General features: G+C 47.5%; 1 pseudogene; it reads right to left on the bottom strand.

Annotated features, from left to right (window-relative positions):
• Positions 1 to 3896: 3896 nt before the first annotated feature.
• The window catches only part of LOC118382319 (protein FAM91A1-like), an 87509-nt pseudogene continuing 80308 nt past the window's right edge, over positions 3897 to 11097 (bottom strand).

The raw sequence follows: 11097 nt of genomic DNA, 5'->3' as shown, positions 1-11097 counted from the left end.
TGTGTGTGTTGTGGTTGTGGTGCGTTCAAGTGTGTTGTTGTGGGTTGCAGTGGTTCTGTGTTTGGGGCTAGGTTGTAGTTCATAAAGTGTGGTTGCAGTGGTCTGTAAGGGTATCACAGTGTTCAAGCAAAGGTATTGGGGGAGTGTCCAGTGTGTGTTTTGTAGTGTCTGTGTGTGTGTTGTGGTTGTAGTGTCTGTGTTTGTGTTGTGGTTGTAGTGTCTGTGTGTGTTGTGGTTGTAGTGTCTGTGTGTGTGTTGTGGTTGTAGTGTCTGTGTGTGTTGTGGTTTGTAGTGTCTGTGTGTCCGTTGTGGTTGTAGTGTCTGTGGTTGTTTGTAGTGTCTGTGTGTGTGTTGTGATTGTAGTGTCTGTGTGTGTGTTGTGGTTGTAGTGTCTGTGTGTGTGTTGTGGTTGTAGTGTCTGTGTGTGTAGTGTGTGGTTGTAGTGTCTGTGTGTGTGTTGTGGTTGTAGTGTCTGTGTGTGTGTTGTGGTTGTAGTGTCTGTGTGTGTTGTGGTTGTAGTGTCTGTGTGTGTGTTGTGGTTGTAGTGTCTGTGTGTGTGTTTGTGTGTTGTGTTTGTGTTGTGTTGTGTGTCTGCGTGGTGTTGTGGTTGTAGTGTCTGTGTGTGTGTTGTGGTTGTAGTGTCTGTGTGTGTGTTGTGGTTGTAGTGTCTGTGTGTGTTGTGGTTGTAGTGTCTGTGTGTGTTGTGGTTGTAGTGTCTGTGTGTGTGTGTGGTTTGTAGTGTCTGTGTGTGTGTGGTTGTGTTGTGGTTGTAGTGTCTGTGTGTGTGTTGTGGTTGTAGTGTCTGTGTGTGTGTTGTGGTTGTAGTGTCTGTGTGTTGTGTTGGTTGTAGTGTCTGTGTGTGTTGTGTGTTGTGTGTCTGTGTGTGTGTTGTGATTGTGTCTGTGTGTGTGTTTGTAGTGTTGTAGTGTCTGTGTGTGTGTTGTGGTTGTAGTGTCTGTGTGTGTGTTGTGGTTGTAGTGTCTGTGTTGTGTTGTGGTTGTAGTGTCTGAGTGTGTGTTGTGGTTGTAGTGTCTGTGTGTGTGTTGTGGTTGTAGTGTCTGTGTGTGTGTTGTGGTTGTAGTGTCTGTGTGTGTTGTGGTTGTAGTGTCTGTGTTTGTGTTGTGGTTGTAGTGTCTGTCTGTTGTGGTTGTAGTGTCTGTGTGTTGTGGTTGTAGTGTCTGAGTGTGTTGTGGTTGTAGTGTCTGTGTTGTGTTGTAGTGTGGTGTGTTGTGGTTGTGTGTCTGTGTGTTGTGGTTGTAGTGTCTGAGTGTGTTGTGGTTGTAGTGTCTGAGTGTGTTGTGGTTGTAGTGTCTGTGTGTTGTGGTTGTAGTGTCTGAGTGTGTTGTGGTTGTAGTGTCTGTGTGTGTTGTGGTTGTAGTGTCTGAGTGTGTGTTGTGGTTGTAGTGTCTGTGTGTGTGTTGTGGTTGTAGTGTCTGAGTGTGTGTTGTGGTTGTAGTGTCTGTGTGTGTTGTGGTTGTAGTGTCTGTGTGTGTGTTGTGGTTGTAGTGTCTGCGTGTGTGTTGTGGTTGTAGTGTCTGTGCGTGTGTTGTGGTTGTAGTGTCTGTGTGTGTGTTGTGGTTGTAGTGTCTGTGTGTGTTGTGGTTGTAGTGTCTGCGTGTGTTGTGGTTGTAGTGTCTGTGTGTGTGTTGTGGTTGTAGTGTCTGTGTGTGTGTTGTGGTTGTAGTGTCTGTGTGTGTGTTGTGGTTGTAGTGTCTGTGTGTGTGTTGTGGTTGTAGTGTCTGTGTGTGTTGTGGTTGTAGTGTCTGTGTGTGTGTTGTGGTTGTAGTGTCTGTGTGTGTTGTGGTTGTAGTGTCTGTGTTTGTGTTGTGGTTGTAGTGTCTGTGTGTGTTGTGGTTGTAGTGTCTGTGTGTGTGTTGTGGTTGTAGTGTCTGCGTGTGTTGTGGTTGTAGTGTCTGTGTGTGTGTTGTGGTTGTAGTGTCTGTGTGTGTGTTGTGGTTGTAGTGTCTGTGTGTGTGTTGTGGTTGTAGTGTCTGCGTGTGTTGTGGTTGTAGTGTCTGTGTGTGTGTTGTGGTTGTAGTGTCTGTGTGTGTTGTGGTTGTAGTGTCTGTGTGTGTGTTGTGGTTGTAGTGTCTGTGTGTGTGTTGTGGTTGTAGTGTCTGTGTGTTGTGGTTGTAGTGTCTGTGTGTGTGTTGTGGTTGTAGTGTCTGCGTGTGTTGTGGTTGTAGTGTCTGCGTGTGTGTTGTGGTTGTAGTGTCTGTGTGTGTGTTGTGGTTGTAGTGTCTGTGTGTGTGTTGTGGTTGTAGTGTCTGTGTGTGTTGTGGTTGTAGTGTCTGTGTGTGTGTTGTGGTTGTAGTGTCTGTGTGTGTGTTGTGGTTGTAGTGTCTGTGTTTGTGTTGTGGTTGTAGTGTCTGTGTTTGTGTTGTGGTTGTAGTGTCTGTGTGTGTTGTGGTTGTAGTGTCTGTGTGTGTGTTGTGGTTGTAGTGTCTGCGTGTGTGTTGTGGTTGTAGTGTCTGTGTGTGTTGTGGTTGTAGTGTCTGTGTGTTGTGGTTGTAGTGTCTGTGTGTGTGTTGTGGTTGTAGTGTCTGTGCGTGTGTTGTGGTTGTAGTGTCTGTGTGTGTGTTGTGGTTGTAGTGTCTGTGTGTGTTGTGGTTGTAGTGTCTGTGTGTGTGTTGTGGTTGTAGTGTCTGCGTGTGTGGTTGTGGTTGTAGTGTCTGTGTTTGTGTTGTGGTTGTAGTGTCTGCGTGTGTTGTGGTTGTAGTGTCTGTGTGTGTGTTGTGATTGTAGTGTCTCATGCGTGTGTTGTGGTTGTAGTGTCTGTGTGTGTTGTGATTGTAGTGTCTGTGTGTGTGTTGTGGTTGTAGTGTCTGTGTTTGTGTTGTGATTGTAGTGTCTCGTTGTGTTGTGGTTGTAGTGTCCGTGTGTGTGTTGTGGTTGTAGTGTCTGTGTGTGTTGTGGTTGTAGTGTCTGAGTGTGTTGTGGTTGTAGTGTCTGTGTTTGTGTTGTGGTTGTAGTGTCTGAGTGTGTTGTGGTTGTAGTGTCTGAGTGTGTTGTGGTTGTAGTGTCTGTGTGTGTTGTGGTTGTAGTGTCTGGTGTGTTGTGGTTTGTAGTGTCTGTGTGTGTGTTGTGATTGTAGTGTCTGCGTGTGTTGTGGTTGTAGTGTCTGTGTGTGTTGTGGTTGTAGTGTCTGTGTGTGTTGTGGTTGTAGTGTCTGTGTGTGTGTTGTGGTTGTAGTGTCTGAGTGTGTGTTGTGGTTGTAGTGTCTGAGTGTGTGTTGTGGTTGTAGTGTCTGAGTGTGTGTTGTGGTTGTAGTGTCTGTGTGTGTGTTGTGGTTGTGTGTCTGAGTGTCCGGAGTTGTGGTTGTAGTGTCTGTGTGTGTGTTGTGGTTGTAGTGTCTGTGTGTGTGTTGTGGTTGTAGTGTCTGTGTGTGTGTTGTGGTTGTAGTGTCTGTGTTTGTGTTGTGGTTGTAGTGTCTGTGTGTGTTGTGGTTGTAGTGTCTGTGTGTGTGTTTGTGGTTGTAGTGTCTGAGTGTGTTGTGGTTGTAGTGTCCGTGTGTGTGGGTTGTAGTGTCTGAGTGTGTGTTGTGGTTGTAGTGTCTGTGTGTGTTGTGGTTGTAGTGTCTGTGTGTGTGTTGTGGTGTAGTGTCTGTGTGTGTGTTGTGGTTGTAGTGTCTGTGTGTGTTGTGGTTGTAGTGTCTGTGTGTTGTGGTTGTAGTGTCTGTGTGTGTCTGTGGTTGTGTGTCTGTGTGTTGTGGTTGTAGTGTCTGTGTGTGTTGTGGTTGTAGTGTCTGCGTGTGTTGTGGTTGTAGTGGCTGTGTGTTTGTTGTGGTTGTAGTGTCTGCGTGTGTTGTGGTTGTAGTGTCTGAGTGTGTTGTGGTTGTAGTGTCTGTGTGTGTGTTGTGTGTTTGTCTGTACTGGGCAGTGAGCACTGAGATTGCTTCAACCCAGACTACAGGCCAGGGGAGAGAGGCATACTTGGAAAAGCAATCAGAAGTTAGCCTGTAGTTGTATAGTTGAAAAGTTGAATATTTGTACAGTTGTATAGTTTTACAGTTGTGTAGCTGTATAATTCCGTGGTTGTAAAGATGTATAGTTCTATAGCTGTGTAGCTCTGTAGCTGTATAATTCTGTAGCTGTAGAGCTGTATAGTTCTGTAGTTGTATAGTTCTGTAGCTGTATAGCTCTATAGTTGTATAGTTCTGTAGTTGTATAGTTCTGTAGTTGTATAGTTCTGTAGCTGTATAGCTCTGTACCTGTATAGTCCTGTAGCTGTATAGTTGTATAGTTCTGTAGCTGTATAGCTCTGTAGCTGTATAGTTCTGTAGCTGTATAGTTCTGTAGCTGTATAGTCCTGTAGTTGTATAGTTGTATAGTTCTGTAGTTGTATAGTTCTGTAGTTGTATAGTTCTGTAGCTGTATAGCTCTGTAGCTGTATAGTCCTGTAGTTGTATAGTTCTGTAGCTGTATAGTTCTGTAGCTGTATAGCTGTATAGTTCTGTAGCTGTATAGCTCTGTAGCTGTATAGTTATGTAGCTGTATAGTTCTGTAGCTGTATAGCTCTGTAGCTGTATAGTTCTGTAGCTGTATAATTCTGTAGCTGTATAGCTCTATAGCTGTATAGTTCTGTAGTTGTATAGTTCTGTAGCTGTATAGCTGTATAGTTCTGTAGCTGTATAGTTCTGTAGTTGTAGAGCTGTATAGTTCTGTAGTTGTAGAGCTGTATAGTTCTGTAGTTGTATAGCTCTGTAGCTGTATAGTTCTGTAGTTGTAGAGCTGTATAGTTCTGTAGTTGTATAGTTCTGTAGCTGTATAGTTCTGTAGTTGTATAGCTCTGTAGCTGTATAGTTTGGTAGCTGTATAGCTCTGTAGTTGTATAGCTCTGTAGTTGTATAGCTCTGTAGTTGTATAGTTCTGTAGCTGTATAGTTCTGTAGTTGTATAGTTCTGTAGCTGTATAGTCCTGTAGCTGTATGGTTGTATAGTTCTGTAGCTGTATAGCTCTGTAGCTGTATAGTTGTATAGTTCTGTAGCTGTATAGTTCTGTAGTTGTATAGTTCTGTAGTTGTATAGTTCTGTAGCTGTATAGTTCTGTAGCTGTATAGTTCTGTAGCTGTATAGATCTGTAGTTGTATAGTTCTGTAGCTGTATAGTTGTATAGTCCTGTAGCTGTATAGTCCTCTAGCCGTATAGTCCTGTAGCCGTATAGTTTTGTAGCGGTATAGCTGTATAGCTGTGTAGCTGTACAGTTGTGTTGGTCTATAATTATGTGGTTGTGAAGTTGTATATTTCTGTAGTTGTATAGCTGTAATGTTCTATAGTTGTATAGCTCTGTAGTTATATAGTTCTGAGTTGTATAGTTATGTAGCTGTATAGTTCTGTAGCTGTTATAGCTCTGTAGCTGTATAGTTCTGTAGCTGTATAGCTGTATAGTTCTGTAGCTGTATAGTTCTGTAGCTGTATAGCTCTGGTAGCTGTATAGCTATGTAGCTGTATAGTTCTGTAGTTGTATATTTCTGTAGCTGTATAGTTCTGTAGCTGTATAGTTCTGTTGTTGTATATTTCTGTAGCTGTATAGCTCTGTAGCTGTATAGCTCTGTAGCTGGATAGTTCTGTAGCTGTATAGTTATGTAGTTGTATAGTTATGTAGCTGTATAGCTCTGTAGCTGTATAGCTGTATAGTTCTGTAGCTGTATAGTTCTGTATAGTTCTGTAGCTGTATAGTTCTGTAGTTGTATATTTCTGTAGCTGTATAGTTCTGTAGCTGTATATTTATGTAGCTGTATAGCTCTGTAGCTGTATAGCTCTGTAGCTGTATAGCTCTGTAGCTGTATAGCTGTATAGTTCTGTAGCTGTATAGCTCTGTAGCTGTATAGTTCTGTAGCTGTTTAGCTGTATAGTTCTGTAGCTGTATAGCTGTATAGTTCTGTAGCTGTATAGCTGTATAGTTCTGTAGCTGTATAGCTGTATAGTTCTGTAGCTGTATAGTTCTGTAGCTGTATAGTTCTGTAGCTGTATAGTTGTATAGCTGTATAGTTCTGTAGCTGTTTAGCTGTATAGTTCTGTAGCTGTATAGCTGTATAGTTCTGTAGCTGTTTAGCTGTATAGTTCTGTAGCTGTATAGTTGTGTAGCTGTATAGTTGTATAGCTGTATAGTTCTGTAGCTGTATAGTTGTGTAGCTGTATAGTTGTATAGCTGTATAGTTCTGTAGCTGTATAGTTCTGTAGCTGTATAGTTCTGGCTGTATAGTTCTGTAGCTGTATAGCTCTGTAGCTGTATAGTTCTGTAGCTGTTTAGCTGTATAGTTCTGTAGCTGTATAGCTGTATAGTTCTGTAGCTGTATATTGTATAGTTCTGTAGCTGTATAGCTGTATAGTTCTGTAGCTGTTTAGCTGTATAGCTCTGTAGCTGTATAGCTGCATAGTTCTGTAGCTGTATAGCTCTGTAGCTGTATAGTTCTGTAGCTGTATAGTTGTATAGCTGTATAGTTCTGTAGCTGTTTAGCTGTATAGTTCTGTAGCTGTATAGCTGTATAGTTCTGTAGCTGTTTAGCTGTATAGTTCTGTAGCTGTATAGTTGTGTAGCTGTATAGTTGTATAGCTGTATAGTTCTGTAGCTGTTTAGCTGTATAGTTCTGTAGCTGTATAGTTCTGTAGCTGTATATTTCTGTAGCTGTATATTTCTGTAGCTGTATAGCTCTGTAGCTGTATAGCTCTGTAGCTGTATAGTTCTGTAGCTGTATAGCTGTATAGTTCTGTAGCTGTATAGTTCTGTAGCTGTATAGTTGTGTAGCTGTATAGTTGTATAGCTGTATAGTTCTGTAGCTGTTTAGCTGTATAGTTCTGTAGCTGTATAGCTGTATATACAGCTACATACACAAAATTGATGAAGTGAAATTTAAAAATTACTTTAAAAATATATACATATTATAAATCGAAAAGTGTTGCGTTCATATGTATTCACCCCTTTACTATGAAGCCCTAAATAAGATCTGGTGCAACCAATTACCTTCAGAAGTCACATTACTAGTTAAATAAAGTCTGTGTGCAATCTAAGTGTCACATGATCTGTCACATGATCTCAGTATATACAGACCTGTTCTGTTAGGCCCCAGAGTCTACAACACCACTAAGCAAGTGGCACCATGAAGAACAAGGAGCTCTCCAAACAGGTCAGGGACAAAGTTGTGGAGAAGTACAGATCAGGGTTGGGTTATAGAAAAATATCAGAAACTTTGAACATAAATTCATTACAAAAAAATTTAAAGAATATGGTACCACAACAAACCTGTCAAGAGAGGGCCGCCCACCAAAACTCAAGGACCAGGCAAAGAGGGCATTAATCAGAGAGGCAACAAAGAGACCAAAGATAACTCTGAAGGAGCTGCAAAAGCTCCACAGAAGAGATTGAGTATCTGTCCATAGGACCACTTGAAGCCGTACACCCACAGAGCTGGGCTTTATGGAAGAGTGACCAGAAAACAAGCCATTTTGCTTAAATAAGTAAATAAGCAAACATGTTTTAAGGCGTCGTGGCAGCATTATTCTTGAGGAAAAACCTGTTCCAGTCTTCCAGAGATTTGAGACTGGGACGGAGGTTCACCTTCCAGCAGGACAATGACCCTAAGCATACTGCTAAACCAACACTCGAAAGTGGTTTAAGGGAAACATTTAAATGTCTTGGAATGGCCTAGTCAAAGTCCAGACCTCAATCACATTGAGAATCTGTGGTATGACTTAAAGATCTCTGTACACCAGCTGAACCCATCCAGTGACTAGATGTGCCAAGCTTATAGAGACATACCCCAACAGACTTGCAGCTGTAATTGCTGCAAAAGGTGGCTCTCTACAAAGTATTGACTTTGGGAGGTGAAAAGTTACACACACTCATTCCGTTTTTTTCTTGTTTGTTTCACAATAAACATATTTTGCATCTTCAAAGTAGTAGGCATGTTGTGTAAATCAAATTATTACAATCCCCCAAACATCTATTTTAATTCCAGGTTGTAAGGCAACGAAATAGGAAAAATGACAAGGGCACTGTAGTTGCTCTCTGTCAGTCAGACACCAGACTGGAGTCTGTCCAGGACAAACTGCTTTCCAGTCTGAATGAGTGTGAATCCCAGACCTGTTGTGTGTGTGTGTTCTGGAGCATTCTTAGAGCACGGTGACCAGTGCTCACACACACACACACACACACACACACACACACACACACACACACACACACACACACACACAATCTCAACAGGCCCTAGTCAGTCACAGAGGAGCAGCCAGCGTTGCCTGCGGTGGTGAGAGGGAGGGGCTGTGAAGTTGGGGGTGGTGAGAGGAGGGGCTGTGAAGTTGGGGGTGGTGAGAGGAGGGCTGTGAAGTTGGGGGTGGTGAGAGGAGGGGCTGTGAAGTTGGGAGGTGGTGAGAGGAGGGCTGTGAAGTTGGGGGTGGTGAGAGGCGGGGCTGTGAAGAGGGAGGTGGTGAGAGGAGGGGCTGTGAAGTGGGAGGTGGTGAGAGGAGGGGCTGTGAAGAGGGAGGTGGTGAGAGGAGGGGCTGTGAAGAGGGAGGTGGTGAGAGGAGGGGCTGTGAAGAGGGTGGTGGTGAGAGGAGGGGCTGGGAAGATGGGGGTGGTGAGAGGGGGGGCTGTGAAGTTGGAGGTGGTGAGAGGAGGGGCTGTGAAGTTGGGGGTGGTGAGAGGCGGGGCTGTGAAGAGGGAGGTGGTGAGAGGAGGGGCTGTGAAGAGGGAGGTGGTGAGAGGAGGGGCTGTGAAGAGGAGGTGGTGAGAGACGGGGCTGTGAAGAGGGAGGTGGTGAGAGGAGGGGCTGTGAAGAGGAGGTGGTGAGAGGAGGGGCTGTGAAGAGGGAGGTGGTGAGAGGAGGGGCTGTGAAGTTGGAGGTGGTGAGAGGAGGGGCTGTGAAGTTGGGGGTGGTGAGAGGAGGGGCTGTGAAGTTGGGGGTGGTGAGAGGAGGGGCTGTGAAGTAGGGGGGGGTGAGAGGAGGGGCTGTGAAGTTGGAGGTGGTGAGAGGAGGGGCTGTGAAGTTGGGGGTGGTGAGAGGCGGGGCTGAAGAGGAGGTGGTGAGAGGAGGGGCTGTGAAGTTGGGGGGTGGTGAGAGGAGGGGCTGTGAAGTTGGGGGTGGTGAGAGGAGGGCTGTGAAGTTGGAGGTGGTGAGAGGTGGGCTGTGAAGTTGGGGGTGGTGTGAGAGGAGGGGCTGTGAAGTTGGGGGTGGTGAGAGGTGGGGGCTGTGAAGTTGGGGGTGGTGAGAGGAGGGGCTGTGAAGTTGGGGTGGTGAGAGGAGAGGCTGTGAAGTTGGGGGTGGTGAGAGGAGGGGCTGTGAAGTTGGGGGTGGTGAGAGGAGGGGCTGTGAAGTTGGAGGTGGTGAGAGGAGGGCTGTGAAGTTGGGGGTGGTGAGAGGAGGGGCTGTGAAGTTGGGGGTGGTGAGAGGAGGGGCTGTGAAGTTGGAGGTGGTGAGAGGAGGGGCTGTGAAGTTGGAGGTGGTGAGAGGAGGGGCTGTGAAGTTGGGGGTGGTGAGAGGAGGGGCTGTGGAAGTTGGAGGTGGTGAGAGGAGGGCTGTGAAGTTGGGGGGTGGTGAGAGGGAGGGGCTGTGAAGTTGGGGGTGGTGAGAGGAGGGGCTGTGAAGTTGGGGGTGGTGAGAGGAGAGGCTGTTAAGTTGGGGGTGGTGAGAGGCGGGGCTGTGAAGTTGGGGGTGGTGAGAGGAGGGGCTGTGAAGTTGGGGGTGGTGAGAGGAGGGCTGTGAAGTTGGGGGTGGTGAGAGGAGGGGCTGTGAAGTTGGGGGTGGTGAGAGGAGGGCTGTGAAGTTGGGGGTGGTGAGGAGGGGCTGTGAAGTTGGGGGTGGTGAGAGGAGGGGCTGTGAAGTTGGGGGTGGTGAGAGGAGGGGCTGTGAAGTTGGGGGTGGTGAGAGGGGCTGTGAAGTTGGGGGTGGTGAGAGGAGGGGCTGTGAAGTTGGGGGTGGTGAGAGGAGGGGCTGTGAAGAGGGAGGTGGTGAGAGGAGGGGCTGTGAAGTTGGGGGTGGTGAGAGGAGGGGCTGTGAAGAGGGAGGTGGTGAGAGGAGGGGCTGTGAAGTTGGGGGTGGTGAGAGGAGGGGCTGTGAAGTTGGGGGTGGTGAGAGGAGGGGCTGTGAAGTTGGGGGTGGTGAGAGGAGGGGCTGTGAAGTTGGAGGTGGTGAGAGGAGGGGCTGTGAAGTTGGGGGTGGTGAGAGGAGGGGCTGTGAAGTTGGGGGTGGTGAGAGGAGGGGCTGTGAAGTTGGAGGTGGTGAGAGGAGGGGCTGTGAAGTTGGGGGTGGTGAGAGGAGGGGCTGTGAAGTTGGAGGTGGTGAGAGGAGGGGCTGTGAAGTTGGGGGTGGTGAGAGGAGGGGCTGTGAAGTTGGGGGTGGTGAGAGGAGGGGCTGTGAAGTTGGGGGTGGTGAGAGGAGGGGCTGTGAAGTTGGGGGTGGTGAGAGGAGGGGCTGTGAAGTTGGGGGTGGTGAGAGGAGGGGCTGTGAAGTTGGGGGTGGTGAGAGGAGGGGCTGTGAAGTTGGGGGTGGTGAGAGGGGGGGCTGTGAAGTTGGGGGTGGTGAGAGGAGGGGCTGTGAAGTTGGGGGTGGTGAGAGGAGGGGCTGTGAAGTTGGGGGTGGTGAGAGGAGGGGCTGTGAAGTTGGGGGTGGTGAGAGGGGCTGTGAAGTTGGGGGTGGTGAGAGGGGCTGTGAAGTTGGGGGTGGTGAGGGGCTGTGAAGTTGGGGGTGGTGAGAGGAGGGGCTGTGAAGTTGGGGGTGGTGAGAGGCGGGGCTGTGAAGTTGGAGGTGGTGAGAGGCGGGGCTGTGAAGTTGGGGGTGGTGAGAGGAGGGGCTGTGAAGTTGGGGGTGGTGAGAGGAGGGGCTGTGAAGTTGGGGGTGGTGAGAGGAGGGGCTGTGAAGTTGGGGGTGGTGAGAGGAGGGGCTGTGAAGAGGGAGGTGGTGAGAGCGGGGCTGTGAAGTTGGGGGTGGTGAGAGGAGGGGCTGTGAAGAGGGAGGTGGTGAGAGGAGGGGCTGTGAAGTTGGGGGTGGTGAGAGGAGGGGCTGTGAAGTTGGAGGTGGTGAGAGGAGGGCTGTGAAGTTGGGGGTGGTGAGAGGCGGGGCTGTGAAGTTGGAGGTGGTGAGAGGGAGGGGCTGTGAAGT

Source organism: Oncorhynchus keta, unplaced genomic scaffold (genome assembly GCF_023373465.1).
Source record: "Oncorhynchus keta strain PuntledgeMale-10-30-2019 unplaced genomic scaffold, Oket_V2 Un_contig_901_pilon_pilon, whole genome shotgun sequence".
NCBI lineage: Eukaryota > Metazoa > Chordata > Actinopteri > Salmoniformes > Salmonidae > Oncorhynchus > Oncorhynchus keta.
This window is presented reverse-complemented; position numbering and strand designations above follow the sequence as displayed.